The 14,447-nt window shown below is 41.4% G+C and overlaps 1 long non-coding RNA gene across 6 annotated transcripts in view; it reads right to left on the bottom strand.

The window, feature by feature from the left end:
- Positions 1–214: 214 nt before the first annotated feature.
- LOC128853392 (uncharacterized) overlaps positions 215–14,447 on the bottom strand; it is a 43,239-nt gene continuing 29,006 nt past the window's right edge. For 3 of the 6 annotated variants that reach the window (XR_008451917.1, XR_008451915.1, XR_008451919.1), the window contains 2 exons: positions 12,655–12,833; positions 215–7,525 (listed from right to left, as the gene is read on the bottom strand). This is a non-coding gene — a long non-coding RNA (uncharacterized LOC128853392). The remainder of the gene's footprint in view (positions 7,526–12,654; positions 12,834–14,447) is intronic. The other 3 variants (XR_008451916.1, XR_008451918.1, XR_008451920.1) reach the window with 3 other exon arrangements.

Here is a 14,447-nt window from a genome sequence, read left to right as displayed (position 1 = left end):
AGGTAACGATAGCCGTAAGTGTCCTGACTATTAGGTGATTCCATCAACATTGAAATTCTTCATAATATCATTGATTTTGCCAGTACTTCTTTCTGGGAGAAAACCGGAAGATTCTGACTGTGCAAAAGAACCCATGCCAACTTTTTGAGGGGACACAACAATATTTACCTTTACATTTTAATTTTGTATGATATAGTAGAGAATTTTATTTTAAAAAAAAAAAAATCCAAGGAAATTTTTCTAGGTTTGTCAAAACATTTTTTTCTTTTTTTGACACCAAATGAATTAGATGATGTTTCCTGGCATGAGCACTGAATATTTCCACTGTCACTACCGTTTAGAATGGAGCCAGGGTCCCAAATCTCCCCCTATGCTGAATAAAATGTTTATCCACCAATGGCAATAATTCTCAGCTTAGGCAGCCTAAACATAACCCTGCTGTGAGTTCCCAGAATAGAAGAGACAGAAGGCCTTAGGCTCAGCCTGAGTGAGCCTCAGCCAGACCAATGTCCTCTCAAATTCCCTGTGCTCCACGTAGTCCTGGTATGCAGGGAGGGGGCGCAGACGCAGCTCTGTAGCACCTGTGCAAGGACAATATTACTGCTGCTGTGTTGGCTGTGCTTCAGCAGTGGCCTGCAGCTGTTGAAGGTGGGGTCAGATGCTATCTGCTCTCCCTCTGTTTGATTCCCATCTTCCCCTAGTCCTGCTCTCACTGCAGATATCCCTGCGACTGCTTTTACACCTTAGATATGAGCAGACTTTTAGTTCAAGAGAGAATCGGTCACTGGATGCGAGATGTCTGGGCTCAGTGTTGTGATTTAAATGAGCCCATTTCTGTTTTAACAGGTCTCAGCATCTATCTTTGGCACAGAGAGCTGAGACAGATAGATAGAGTTTCCACCTTTCTCCTCTCCTGAGGTCTGCTCAGCTTGCTGTTTCCACTAATCCTCTCGCTCAAGCCCTGCTGTTCGAGTTTCTTCTCTCTTTTTTTTTCCCCTGCCATTATTCCAGGTGGTTACCCATCCCATTTCACTTACCCCAGAGTGTCACCAGGCTGCTGCCAAAAGCTCTTCTGTTTTCTCTCCTGTTGTGTTCACTTTTTGTCTTTTTTAACTTTTAATCTCAGCCCTAGGAGAGGTGTGCTGAACAGGCGTGATGAAGCTTTCAGGATGTTAGAAAGTAAACTGCTGGAAGAGGTCAGCGAGAGCAGAAACCAATAAAGCACAAGAAGGAAGTTTGATACGTACGAACAAAGCAATTGGTAATGATGTGAAATAGTTGGGTCAAACGAGGGTTGTGCACAAATGAAAAGATTCACCTCCAAACACCTGAAAAGTTTACCTAACCTGCTTTTCCTTGACAGGAGCTAGTCGGTTGCCATGAACCACCACTAACAGCTTTACACCCTGCTTTATTTGCACATCTAGAGACACACATGAGCATCAGGCCGTCAGCAGCAGGGTGGATTCTTTTTTCAAAAGAAACTCCTTAAATCTTATAAGCCTCCTGCTTCTTTCTCTCTTCCATTCATTGCTGCTTATTACCTCAAAGGTGTCATTTTAAGACTAAGTTTCCAATATCCTCTCTTAGCACCAGTAAAGCCATTAAATTGAAAGGGATGGGCTCTGATGTACGGGATTGTTCAGTTTAAAGGTGGCTTCGTCAAGCTCCTACCGAGTCAGAGAGAAATCAGATGTTGCAGCTCCCATTAAGGAGAGAAAAATTCCCAATTTGCCAGCCAGGGGAGGTTTACTAATGAAAATAAGACGCTCCTTTAGAGGGTTTTCATTTCTGTTTCCCCCAAACTTACCCCAGAAGAATTAATTGTCAGTTCAGATTAACCTAGTTTCATGCTTAGCAAATAAGAAGTTTTTTTTAAAAAATAGATTGGTGAAAAATGATAGTAATAGTGAGATGCTTTGGACACAATACATTAAAAACCATCCTCTCCCTTCCTGAAGTGGTGGCCGTGCAAGGGGAGAGATGTTTTCTCTCCTTTGGCACTCACAAGCCATGGCCCTCCTCTGGCTCTTCTCTTGGTACAGCTCTAGGGGACAGTGGGCAAATATTTCCATGAAATTTTCTTAGAAAGTAGGGAACTCCCTGTTGGTCCTTGATGTCTCAGTGTCATCCCTGACCTTTTCTAAGTGTTCTGATATTTTCACAACAGCTATAGTAGATTGACCTGAAGGGAACAAAATTCCTGGAGCCTTGCTCAGATGTCCAATTCAGCACAACTTTTCCCTTCTCTGGGAAGACAGCCAGCCTACCAGCTGCAGCCCACACCACCCCTTAGTGGACGTGGAGGGCACTTTTCTAGGACTCAATGAGGATAGCCTTTATTAATAGGAAAATTACAATGTTAATAGGAAAAATATTTTTTTGCTAATGACAAAGAATTATATTTCTTCATACTTGGAAGCGGTTGTATACCCAACTATGCCAATCTCAATATTATCTCAGATGGGTACTTGTTCCCTGGAGGCCCTTAGGGGAATGACCTTATGTCCCTCTACCTTTGATAAAACACTGCCTGCATGCATATAAATCAATTAACATCATCAGCTTATGCTAATTTTGAATTTAGATGGCATGCTGGAAAGAAACAGGGATTTTTGTGCCTGTCTAGTAAGGAAAACACAAAGACAAGCTTCCCTCCTCCCTACTATACACACACACACATTGGGATCCAGCAAGCCCTTGCCCTGCAAGGAGCCCTCATTTAGCTGCTTGTGCGCTCTCTCTGTTTTCTAGGGGAATTCAAACAAGCAAAGCAGCAAAAATAACACAGTGCAACATATAAACATCCTTTGTCAGCCATTTACTCTCTGTTTTGATACTGTGTCATTCACATTCCTAGTTCTGTTGTTGCTCTGCTATTGCTTTCTTCAATTTAGCATACTCTGAGGGTTGTGGTGTTAGCAGGCTGGCATGGCAAAGAATAAGTAGAAATTATTGCCCTATTAATGAAGACTGTTTTCTTTTATCATAACCCAGCTACCCACAAGACACAGCACATCCAAGCCTCTCCCCTGTCCCACTGGAGAGCTCAACTTACCAGTGTTAATAGTCAAGAGCCATGCTGAAAGCATCAAGTCTGGAAAACAGCAGGGCATGCAGCTGTGAACACATCCAGGAGTGAGACCATGCCTTAAGCCACAGAGAAAGATCGAAGGAGCCGTAGCAGCCTTTGTGACCAGATCAAGTGAAAATCTTCTTCCTGAACTCCTCTTTGGCCATCAGGTGAATGGTTCATACGTGGCCAGGGCATAGCAAGTAGATATCCAAGGAGTTTTAAGGCCCTACAAGTTCATCAGGAGAACAGCCTTGTGTTTCATTCTGGAAGGCTTCCCCTTGCCCAGGCTCTGCCTGTGTCTGGACAGTGAGCTGAGTATGAGATTTTAATGTAGAGAACAAAACACTTCAGTACATGTCATGTTTTAGTGTACGAACTCTGTGCTGAGAAGCTATTCTCTGCCATTGACATATCTTTGTGATAAACATATTCATGAACTAGAGATAATTTTTATCTCTGATTAAAACTGTAAGCAGGCACAACACTTTCCCAACTGACAGCTCTGGGCAAGGAATGGATATGGCAGAATTGTCTAAAATACAAGTCAAGTTAATTTCCTTGGATACTGCAATACTCATCAACATGGGCATTTTCTGACGATCTGATTTACTTACAGCAGTGCCCAGACTTCTATGCCAAGGCAAAGAAAAACAGAGGACATATGCTGAAAAAATTGTAACATGGTCCCTTAATCAAGTGCTGGCTCCACCCTGTATCCTGTCATAAATTGTAATTTACATTGTGTCTACTGTATACATATCATTATTCTTTCCTCTGATGTCTCAGGCAGCTCTGCCTGATTACATTTAAATACTTATTTTTAAGTCATTATTGGTTCTCCTCTTATTTATACGTTGCTTGGCTTAGTAGTTGTCTCCTTTTCTTATTAGCAGAGAGACTCAAGGTTACTTTTATTCTTCGTATCCAAGGAGCAAATTAACTTCCAGCATTCCCCAATGCCATCCCAATAAACAGAGGTTGCTCTAGCCATATTTCCTTCCACAGGGAGACGACGATGTTCAGCCAATTCTGAATCCACTCTCAGCACTCTTCATGGTTGAGATATTCAGTAGCCGGTCTCAGCTGAAACACTGAGTGCTTGCCCGATTGCTGTGTGTCCTGCTTTCCTCATTGCTTTTCTATTACACTCAGAGTATCTGTGTTTCCCTTTTACTCCCAGTCCAAAGAGACTCCATTTCCGCACTGTGTTAGGATGAGAATATCTCTGGTCTGAGGGAGAAAGCTGAGAGGCTTTTTTATTTTAAGTTTTGATGACAGCATGCATTCTTATTTCTTTACTTTGTGCAGCCTCCCTATTTCCTCCTTACAAACCTGCAAAATAGCCTTAAAATTATTCATCTTCCATTTAATACTGCTAGGGGTTAGTCTGGCCCCTGTGCGGTCTGGAGCTAGCATAGCAACTTTCATGGGAACAACTGTCCTGAAAAGAGAGTGGAGCACAGGCATACCTTGGGCACAGCCCCTCCATAAATAACATCTCCATTCCTCTTAAACAGCCTCAGTAAGTCTCAGTACAACTTGTGGGGAGCTGTTATAGTCATTCAAGACTGTATAGTCCAGTAGCATAAAGTTTCCCAACTGCTTGGGAGCAGAGGAGCAGTGCCAGTGTCAGGCACAAGCAGGAAGGCAGCTGCTTAGGGTGGCAAAGTGATGGAGCAGCGGTGTTTCTGGTGATCTTTGCCTTTATGCATGGCTGTGCTCTGTGCTTTGTCTTACTTTTGCTAAACCTCTCCAGTCCTTCAGCATGGAAGAAAGCAGGACTGTGCAGGTGGTGGCATTCCCCGGGACAGGGAGAGTTATGTGACTGAAAGTTGGCCGAGTCTCGCTGTTGTTTTATGCCATCCCAGCTGGTCTCACTACATCATCCCTGTAGAGCTGAGCAGGTGCCTCAGTCCTGGCAGAGGGAGAGGGCAGGGATCACTCTGGAGTCAAGGGCAGGAACACAAGCAGCAACGCTAAGGCGGGGCGTGCATCACAGGCAGCGGAGAGGTGATGGCTTCATGTTGAGCCCAGGAGCAGCTCAGAGAGGATGCTGTGAATATGGGAATACTCAGCTACAGCCACGAAACCAAACTTTCTTCCATTTGGGAAAGGAGGAGAAAACAGCCAAGCACTATTTTGGTTAGGCTGCTGAAGAGGAGCACGCTCAACTGGAAGGCAAAAAGAGTCAAGATGGGTGGCTGCGACAAATATATAAAGAAGGATAGAGTGTGAAATCTCACTGGCCAATGGCAAGAAAACCCTCCGTTTGTGAATCTAATAGGCATGTGACACATGGTAGTAGTTGAACCTTCCCATTTAGCACTTCTGATTAAGAGCCTCTAAACCAAGGAAACCTCCAAAAATATCTGTCGACAAGAGCTGAGAGAGTGAGAGAAAGCAAGACAGCTCCCACTGCGTCTGCAGAGGGTGCGCTTAGTGCTAACAGGTGGTGACCAGCATTGCATGATTTAAAACACTGAGGGGAATAGGAATCTGGAATATCAAATATCGTTCCAAAACACAGCCAGACTTTAGGACCCGAACATTCATGCTCTAGGTCTTCCAGGACAGGGTGAATATGAAAATGGGATCAAAAGTGGAAAAAATCAGCTTCAGCTCAGCATTTCCTGCCTTCAAGTCATGTGGTTAAAAAACAAATTACGTAGCTCACCTGACATGCTAATATTTTCTAGAAAGCAGAAACACACAAAACAAGGTCCACTTTTGTTCTTAAACCAATATACAAAACACATTTTTTTCTATCAGCAGTACCTTGCACCCTTCATATATTAAGTTGCAATGACACCTGTACCCATACCCTATACAAATGTTGATGGGCAGGATGAAGACTGGCAGAAGTAAGGTCTACAAGTGATTTATGAATGCAATTCCGTGGCTCTTGTCAATATGCTTTATAAACCGCCTGGTTTGTTGAAATGCTGTACGCATCATTTCTGCAAAGATACATGCAGGTCTCAGGTGCTCCGCACTCAGCAAGAGCTCTGCAAGACACCAAGGTAGCAAAGGAGAAGGGGTGGAGTAAACGAAGCACAGGCTCTGGAGAAAAAAATTTAATTTCCCCTAAATTGCAGGACTGAGGTTCAGCAAAGGCAGAAGCTCACTGGCTTGGCAAGCATGGATTTTGCCACGGGAAAGCGGTTTTGGACTCCCTTACCACTTTTCCAAATATCTGTAGCAGTTAACACACGCTGTTCTTCTCCTCAAGCAGAGAACTACCTTGAAAATAGTTCATCCTTCTCACAGTCAATATTAAGCAGTAATATCAACCAGCACACAGTCTCCTATCAAACTCTAGGTAAATGTGATCTGAATCAGTGCTGATGAAGATAGGGTGGGGAGACTGCAGAGAGTGGAGAAGAATTCATTTGCTTTTTCTATTGTGGCAGAATGAACCCTTTGAAAAGAGGATGGTGCAGCTTTAATAATATAAAAAAAAAAAGAAAGGAGGAAAGAAAGAAAAAAAGAAAGGTGCCTCAGTTGTCTCAGCAGCTGATCAACAAAGGAGCAGTCGTGAGCTGTAACCTCTTGGAGCTGCAGTCTGGAACATGACACATGTCAGGCTATGATAAATGGTGCGGAGTGTGTGCAATTTCAAGCGCAATGCCCTTGAGATGCTCAGGACCCCGATCGCAAATGTTATTGTTAAATTAAACCTTAAAGGAAGGATTGGAAAGGGGAGGGGTGGGTTTGTGCGTGTATGTGCGTATACGCCTGTGTGTGTGAGTGTATTTATTTATATATATATATATGGATATATGAAATACACAGAAGAGAAGGGAAAAATGGCAAGGTGAAGAGAGAAAAACTTTGTATTCCTTTGAATTGAATTGTGCATCTTCTAGCTCTATCTGAGCTATGGGTGAACTTCAGGCAGGGTTTTCTGTCCTATGGGCATTTTATTACTTTTTCTCCATCACAATTTTATAGCAAAAGATCAAGTAAAACAGGCAGGTGTGAGATTGGAAAAAATAAATAAATAGACAAACAAACAAACAAATAAATGCAACAAACATGCAGCTTCTCTATCTCAAGTGTTCTGTGCCGAGGCGGCTTCGAATCCAAATGAGTGAAGTTTCAGAGAGTATCGAGTGCTGATTTTGGGAGCTGCTAGTCTGAGGTCTTGTTTGTTAGTCAGGTTGTTTGACGGTGTGTGTTCTTTCTGAGGCAAATACTCATGCTTAAAAACCGCTCTGAGAAAGAGGCGGTTTTCACAGCCATAACACAGTGCAGGGAATGCAGGGAATGAATCCTCAGGGCAGAATTCATCCCCAGCCTGCAGGAGTGGCTCTGAAGTGCAGTGTGCCATTTCTGTGGTGTCAGCGTCCCACTTTTTTTCTGTGGTTTAAGAATTGAAGTAGAGGCAGAGGCAGTGAAGACGTGTTTTAGACAAGTAGTTGCAATAGTAATAGTATGAGTGGTCAAGGGCTATGGAATAAAGAAGGAAAAAGAATGAGTGAGAAAAAAAATAACCACCCCCATATGCTGAATAACCATTTGCCAGGAGAGGTGGCGAGGAGGGCTCCATAGCCTCACACTCCAGCTTCTGCTGCAGGTGGGTGGAGTACAAAGCAGGAGCCCAGCCTCCTGAGCTCCTGTCTCTGCAGCTTTCGGGTCCCTCCTTGCTCCCTCTAAAGAAATGAGAACCAACATGTTCCCACTCTGAGGCTGTCTCTGGTCACCCCGGACCTGGACTTCAATCTGTTCTTCTCTTCGCTTCCTTCTGTCACCTATTTTATGAGTTCCATCTTTTACATATGCAGAGGAGTCTCCAGTTTTAACTCACCCAGATTCCTCAAAAGTCCTTTCTCTACCTTCTCACTTTCCATACTACCTCCCCCACTGCATCCATGGTAAGTGCAATTAGTGTAGGCAGTGCAGGAAACACAGCAGAAAATGGATCTGTGTAAACAAGGAGGAAGACGTGGAGGGCGTGAGGTACTGGGCGGGGGTAGTTGGAAAGTGTTCAAGGGGAAATGCTGGCATGACTCGCATAGTTGAAGGGAAGAAAGAAGCAAATGAGCAACATAAACCTTCCACTGGAAAAGGAGATGGGAAAAGCCTTTAAATCATAATGAAAAGAAAACCTAAACAAGCAGTAAGAGGTAACAAAGGACTAGTGATGACTCATTAAGTAAAGAATGGTTCTACTGCTCTGATTTTTACCAAATACAAGATAAACCCACTGGTCAGGAATGACCAGTATAAGAGACCTTCATGACCTATTGAAAATATTTAGAGCAAGGAAAACAGGTAGCAGAGATCTGGCTCCACCAGCAGTAATCCATCCGCTTATTGCTCCTGGTTGCCTTTCTAGTAACTCATTGTCCATCACGTCCTTTAGAGTGACGTGACAGCAATAGAACCAAGGCTCAGATTTGGGAAATACAACTAATGCAAAAAGAACATTAGATACAAGCATACTAAGGTACTCTGGTATCTAAAACTAGTATCTATCTTTTTTTTTTAAAAAAAATAGCTATATACTGGAAAAAAAAGACATAATATAAAAAAATTTACTATAAAAAGATATATACTAGTGTTTTTTAAAAGATAGATACTAGAGCACTAGTATATAGATCTTTTTAGATATACAAGCATCTAAAAAAAAGTATTTTTAGAAGGCATCTTATGAACATCCTACTGCGTGTTTTGTACTTTTTGGCTACTGTTGCATAGCGTCCAGGAGAAGTCAAGTCCTTTTTCTGTTTTGGAACATTTTCCCCATGTTTCTTGTTATTAAAGAAAATAAACATTAGACAAAAGCAGACTCTATTGTATCTATAAATAATTCAATGCAGATGGATTCATGGAAAATACCAGCAGGCAGATTTTCAGAGAGAAAGAAAGAGAGGAGTGGTCTAAGTTTAGATGCTGAGGAAAAACAGAAAGGGTGAAGGATCAAGAAACCAAAATGTATTGAGAAGAATAGACACAAACAAGAATGTAACTAATGAGAGGTAAATGAAAAAAAAGGTAATTTGGAAACGCAAACCAATAACTTTTAAAAGCTCATATTCTTTTAGTGATGAGCATGGGTGCCTCCTGTCACCAAGGAAAGAAAAGACTTACTACATGTCTTGGGAGGGCACTAGAGATCCACATTTAATGGTATTTCATACTGATGCGTTACCTCTCCTAACTTTCCCATTTGGGGGCAATTGGCAGTTGCCAGTAATGTTAAGATGATTATTTAACCACGTATCTCTCCATCTAATCATTTTTTTTGGTGTGACAATCCAGACTTAAGTGTGCAGTCAAGCTCTTCTCTGAGTGCAACACCACTGCACGCAGGAGTGCACTCCTCCCTTACAATGTTTTTTGCAGAATCCTGTGGACTCAAAAGCCTGTGTGGTTCATCTGGATGGATGATACACTGACAGATGCCTGGAAAATAAGCTCTATCAGTTGATGAAACTTGTTGTTATTCAATACTCTGCCTCATCCCAAGAAAATGCCCTTTGCATTATAATGTAACTTCTACTATTGGCTGTTTTGGAGACCAGGAGATAACGACTGACACCTTGTTGGGAGATGTTCGTATGAATGCAACTGGACAAATCCAGATGCATAAAATCTATAAGTGTTTCTGTATCTGCAGCTCTTGGAATAAATGGCTTTTTCACTATTTGAACCACACAGCATAGTGGAACTTGTTCTAGCTCTTAAAATGTCAGCGATCTGGGCATCCTCTCTGACAGCAGAGCTTATATATGTGCTTTTCTTTCTGGATCACGTGTGTATAATCATAAGACATTTTTAAAACTACTACTCCTAATCTGGACAAGAAAAATCTGGCAGTATTTGTATATGAATTTAAAGAAGAGGGAGCTCTCTGATGGTCACTTTCCATTAGTATGGGAGTGAAGACTAAAGATTTTTAAGGATCAAACAATTCACCTCCTCCCATTCTTGCTCTCTGCTGCCTGTCCCTCCACTTACAAGTCTCTTTACTGGGCTCAGAGTTCCTCAGACCATCTATATTCTCTACTCTGCTTATTTACCTGAAGCAACATCACTACATGGCTACTGCAAGTCACAAGTAACTTAAACATACTCAGGAACTCTGACAACGTAGAGAAGTAAAATGGTGTCAGAGAAAAATAAATGTAGAGAAAAATAAACATAGAGAAAAACTTATCCAGTGGTTCAGAGGAGCTGTTGAGGAAATGAGTGGCAGGAAAGAAGAAAGGCATTTATAGGAGGGATGGAGTATCTTCTTTGATGACAAACAACCATTTCAAAGAATCCGATTTTGCTGATGTTGCACAAGAGAAGTGCAAGGCTTCCTTAAGGTGTTGTTTCTGCAGTGAAAGCCCATTAAGAATTTAGCTGGAATCACTGAAGCCAGCATAAAGCAAAAAAAACATGGAATTTGGAATACCTCTATGTACCATACAAGACATACAAAGCCTGTTTGTACAGTCACTATTTGGACAAAGGTTGCATTGTTGTGATTTATTTTGTCTCCCTTTTCTATGCATAACCGAAATGCAATGGATACTGAAGTGAAAGGCAGAGGAGCTGTAAAACGGGTCTGAGAATACAGCTGAAGCTGAGTCTCCTCCTCAAAACTACTTTTGGGAAAGGTGCTGCAGTAGTGAGCTGTCTTCTGTGAACACAAGGCATCAGGAGAGGGAGACAGAAAGGTTTCCAGGGAAGACAACCACTCACCCACTGGTGGGAAGAAAGGTTTACTTTGGACCTGTAGATATTTGAGAAACAAAACTAGAAGCACAGGGAGAAATCATCTTGCCATTCTGCTGCTTTGCCACACACTGAGGGAACAGAACATTGTTCTCCAGCTGAACAATGCCCTGTTCTCAGCATGTGCAATGGGAAAAGAATGTGAGCTTTACTTTGCTTTATTATCAACTCTGTGCAGTGTGGAGATAACTGCACAGGCTGGTTGGTCCCTGAAAAGCCAAGACGAGTTTTGATCAAAATTGGATTATGGGGCATTTCATTTCTACTTAAGAATGGTTCCCATTTACTCAATATGCAAAAAATTAACAACATATGAACTGTCAAGACTGAATTATGTTGCTGAAAAGAAAAATAAAGCACCAAAATTCTCCCCAAATAATTGGACTGAAACAGCTACAAGTCAGATTAGCTTTAAATCTTCTTAAGAATGATGAAGGTTCTTGCAACCAAAGGCAAGTTATTTCATTAGGCTGATTCTGCATATTTAATTCTTAGTCTGCCAACTTAGCGCAATACTTTCGGTTATTGGGCAGTTTTGTCTTTATATATAATAATGACATTGCATTTGGTTTAAAAGTAGATGACCACAATCGAGGCAATGACAGAATGCTCAGTCAAGTCTCAATCAAACTGCGTTCAAATGGGTTAAAAGGATACGGTCAGAGCTGCCAATCCCAAAATATAACTCAGCCCTTCTATCCATCCTGCGGCCAAAGGAATAGTACTCTTTTGACTTTAGCAGACTCTGTGATGGAAAGTATTTCTGTCCAAAACAAAACTGGCCTGTAATCTAAGTTATTCAGAGCAAACAGTGGCAAATTTAGCCTTTTTCTCCTGTTTGCGAATCATCCATGTATGGACTTTGGTTTTTTAATGCCTTTGCATGTGTTTATCTGACAAATACTATATACAGAAATATTTCAGCAGCCTGGCAACATTAATTATATCTTATATTACCTACAATAGATTGTGGTATATGACTTGTCCTCTTGGTTACAATGAAACTTAGCCATAGAGCAAATATTTTAAAATGACAGTATAAAATGTACTAAATCAGATCCTTATGAATTTTAAAGCTGAAGTCTGAAGCTCTTCCTCAATCTGTTTACCAAATCAGTGTGGCTGCTTCCAAATTAAAGTGCTGTGCCCCATAAGCAAGAAGATCAGAATTATGAGCCATCATAATCCTACTTGCACTCGTAAATTGTAGCTGATTCAGCTGTAAACTGAATGTAGCTTTTCGGACCACAGTGTTAATATTTCCAGAAGTTTCATACCATCATCAACCATTTAGCCTTCAAAATAGTCCAGCATTCCAGGCTGTGGGTCCTAGGCTGATCCAAGTGTCTGTCCTATGCCTTTCAAGATGCAACAGAAATATCTCCTTTGTTTTAAAATTTTTGGTTTATAACAACGCGTTTATAAAGCATGTGTGTTGGGGGAGTTTAATTGAAGAGAAGGTTATGATACCTAAAAGAAGAAAATCTGTCTACGCCAAACCCTGTAGAGATCCTGCATGTCAAGGTCAGATATGGATGCAAATTCCATTTAAAAGCTCAACAGCTCAGTCTGATCACCTGGCTTATGAATCAATCAAAAACCTCGTCTCCCATTCACTTGAGTGCCTCTTTAGATCCACCCCAGACCACTCCCCTTTCTGCTGGTGCCAAAAGGGCAGGGCCAGGGTTGTACATGTCTCCTAGAAGTGCACCAGAGATGAGACAAGACTACCCTGTAACCTGTATCGGATACTCATATGACTGCAGAATATCCATACATTCATTGTGCGCTGCATGAACATTTGGGCAAGAGAATAGGTGTTCTATAACTACAAAGAAACTGCTTATTACCTGTGAGATATCTGATCCTCAAGCGTGTGTCTGGGAAAGGAGAGTATTGCATAGCTCAGGTTGACTCCTCTTGTCTTGAGTATGTGTCTGGGAAAGGAGAGTATTGCATAGGTCATGTTGACTCCTCTTGCTTGTATTTCTCCCCAGGAAGAAAACTTTTCTTGCTGATGTGCCAGTCTCTTGGAAAAAAAACAAACAACCAACCAGAAAATATTTCCCCTTCTGCCGACATTCCCTTCTGAGTCTGGGAACCTCTATTGTCTTTTCTCTGGTAATAAATGATAATAATTAAAGGCAAATACACAATAATTAGTCACACTAGGTTTATCCATCTGGCATACCTGTATCTCATCACTGTGTCTTTGAAACAGATGACAAGCACCATATTGCACAACATCCTGCTAATGGGTCTAAGCAGGGAAAAAGAAGGTAAAAGTGTTAGCACAAAAATAAAGAAAAAAGTAGGAGGGGAAAAAAAAAAGGTCAGCAAGAGGGACTGACAACATTATACAGTATTCAAAAAAATAGTGGTGTCTGACTATCAAACTATAAACACTTAGTGGCTGATGTGCTTTCAAGTGAGGGTTAGGAAAACGTGGAAAAATGCAGCACTCTGCTTAAACTACCTCCTGGTTAAAATACCTGTACCTGACATATATAATGTTGAAATAAGGATAATTTCCTGGAAGATTTTAGCTGGGTATGCATATGAGGAAAATGAGCTATTTTAAGAGTTTTGCCTGGTTACCTGAATAGCTTAACTTTCAGCCCGAGATGACAAGTTTTGGACCAAGCAATCAGCTATTCTGGTCCCTCTTCCCTGCAATGATTGATGCACATCAGGAGTTTCTCCATCCCTACCAGGGCTGCCAGAGAGAAGGCAGAATAAAACTAATACAAAGAATTTTCAACAAATATTTACTCCTTTAAAAAATGATCACACGAGGCTGGCATTTGATTTCTGGGAACTTGTGAGAAGCAGAGATTTACTTGTATAAATAGCCACAGAGAGCCAATTTCAGTCCCATGTATTCAGATTTCAATCGAACCTCCGTGAGTACTGCAACTCTCTTTCAAACAGACAGCACAAACTTGCATGCACTGAGACCTGATTGTCTGGTTGTAAAGATTTTCTGGTTACAGTGCAGTTGTGCCCAAGACAACAGCTGTGGAGCTGGGCCCAGTTAGGTTACCTAGCTGCACAAAAACAAAGAAAAGCAAACAAAGGCAGTGCCTGACCAAAAGCCTCCACAACCTTGATAGAAGACGGGCATCAGATGATTTGGTTCTTCCCTGGGTCTAACCTGCCTGAGCTTTGCACAGATGAAGGCTGTCAGTTGGCAGTCTCTAAAGTGATAAAAAGTTTTAAAATTAAAAATAATAATAATTTTTTCAAATTATATATAATGTATCATGTGGTAAAAAAATAGGCCATTAGTAATTTATACTCATCCAGGCTTTAAGGCAAAATCATGCTTCAGAGACATCAAGCTTATCATCAAACTGCTCTGTTACCTGCACTCTAAAAACTTGTATTTAGCTGGGGTTTAGGGACTATCTCAACTCTGTCTTTGCAATGAGGGTACCTGTTCTGTAGTTGTTATTGATCTCAAAGCTGTCACAAATCATAGGGTGGCTGATTTGACATCCAGCAGCTGAAATTCCTTTTTTTGGCTATCCTGGTCTCAGGAAGAGAATAATGACTTGGCCAAGTTTACGTGCACTCAAGCAGTGAGTCCAGGCATTTGTGGAAGTGTTAAAGACAAATTTGTTTATTTTCATGCAGTACTTCC

Source organism: Cuculus canorus, chromosome 12 (genome assembly GCF_017976375.1).
Source record: "Cuculus canorus isolate bCucCan1 chromosome 12, bCucCan1.pri, whole genome shotgun sequence".
Lineage (NCBI taxonomy): Eukaryota > Metazoa > Chordata > Aves > Cuculiformes > Cuculidae > Cuculus > Cuculus canorus.
Note: the sequence above shows the minus strand (reverse complement) of the source record. Positions and strands in the feature narration are given on the sequence as shown.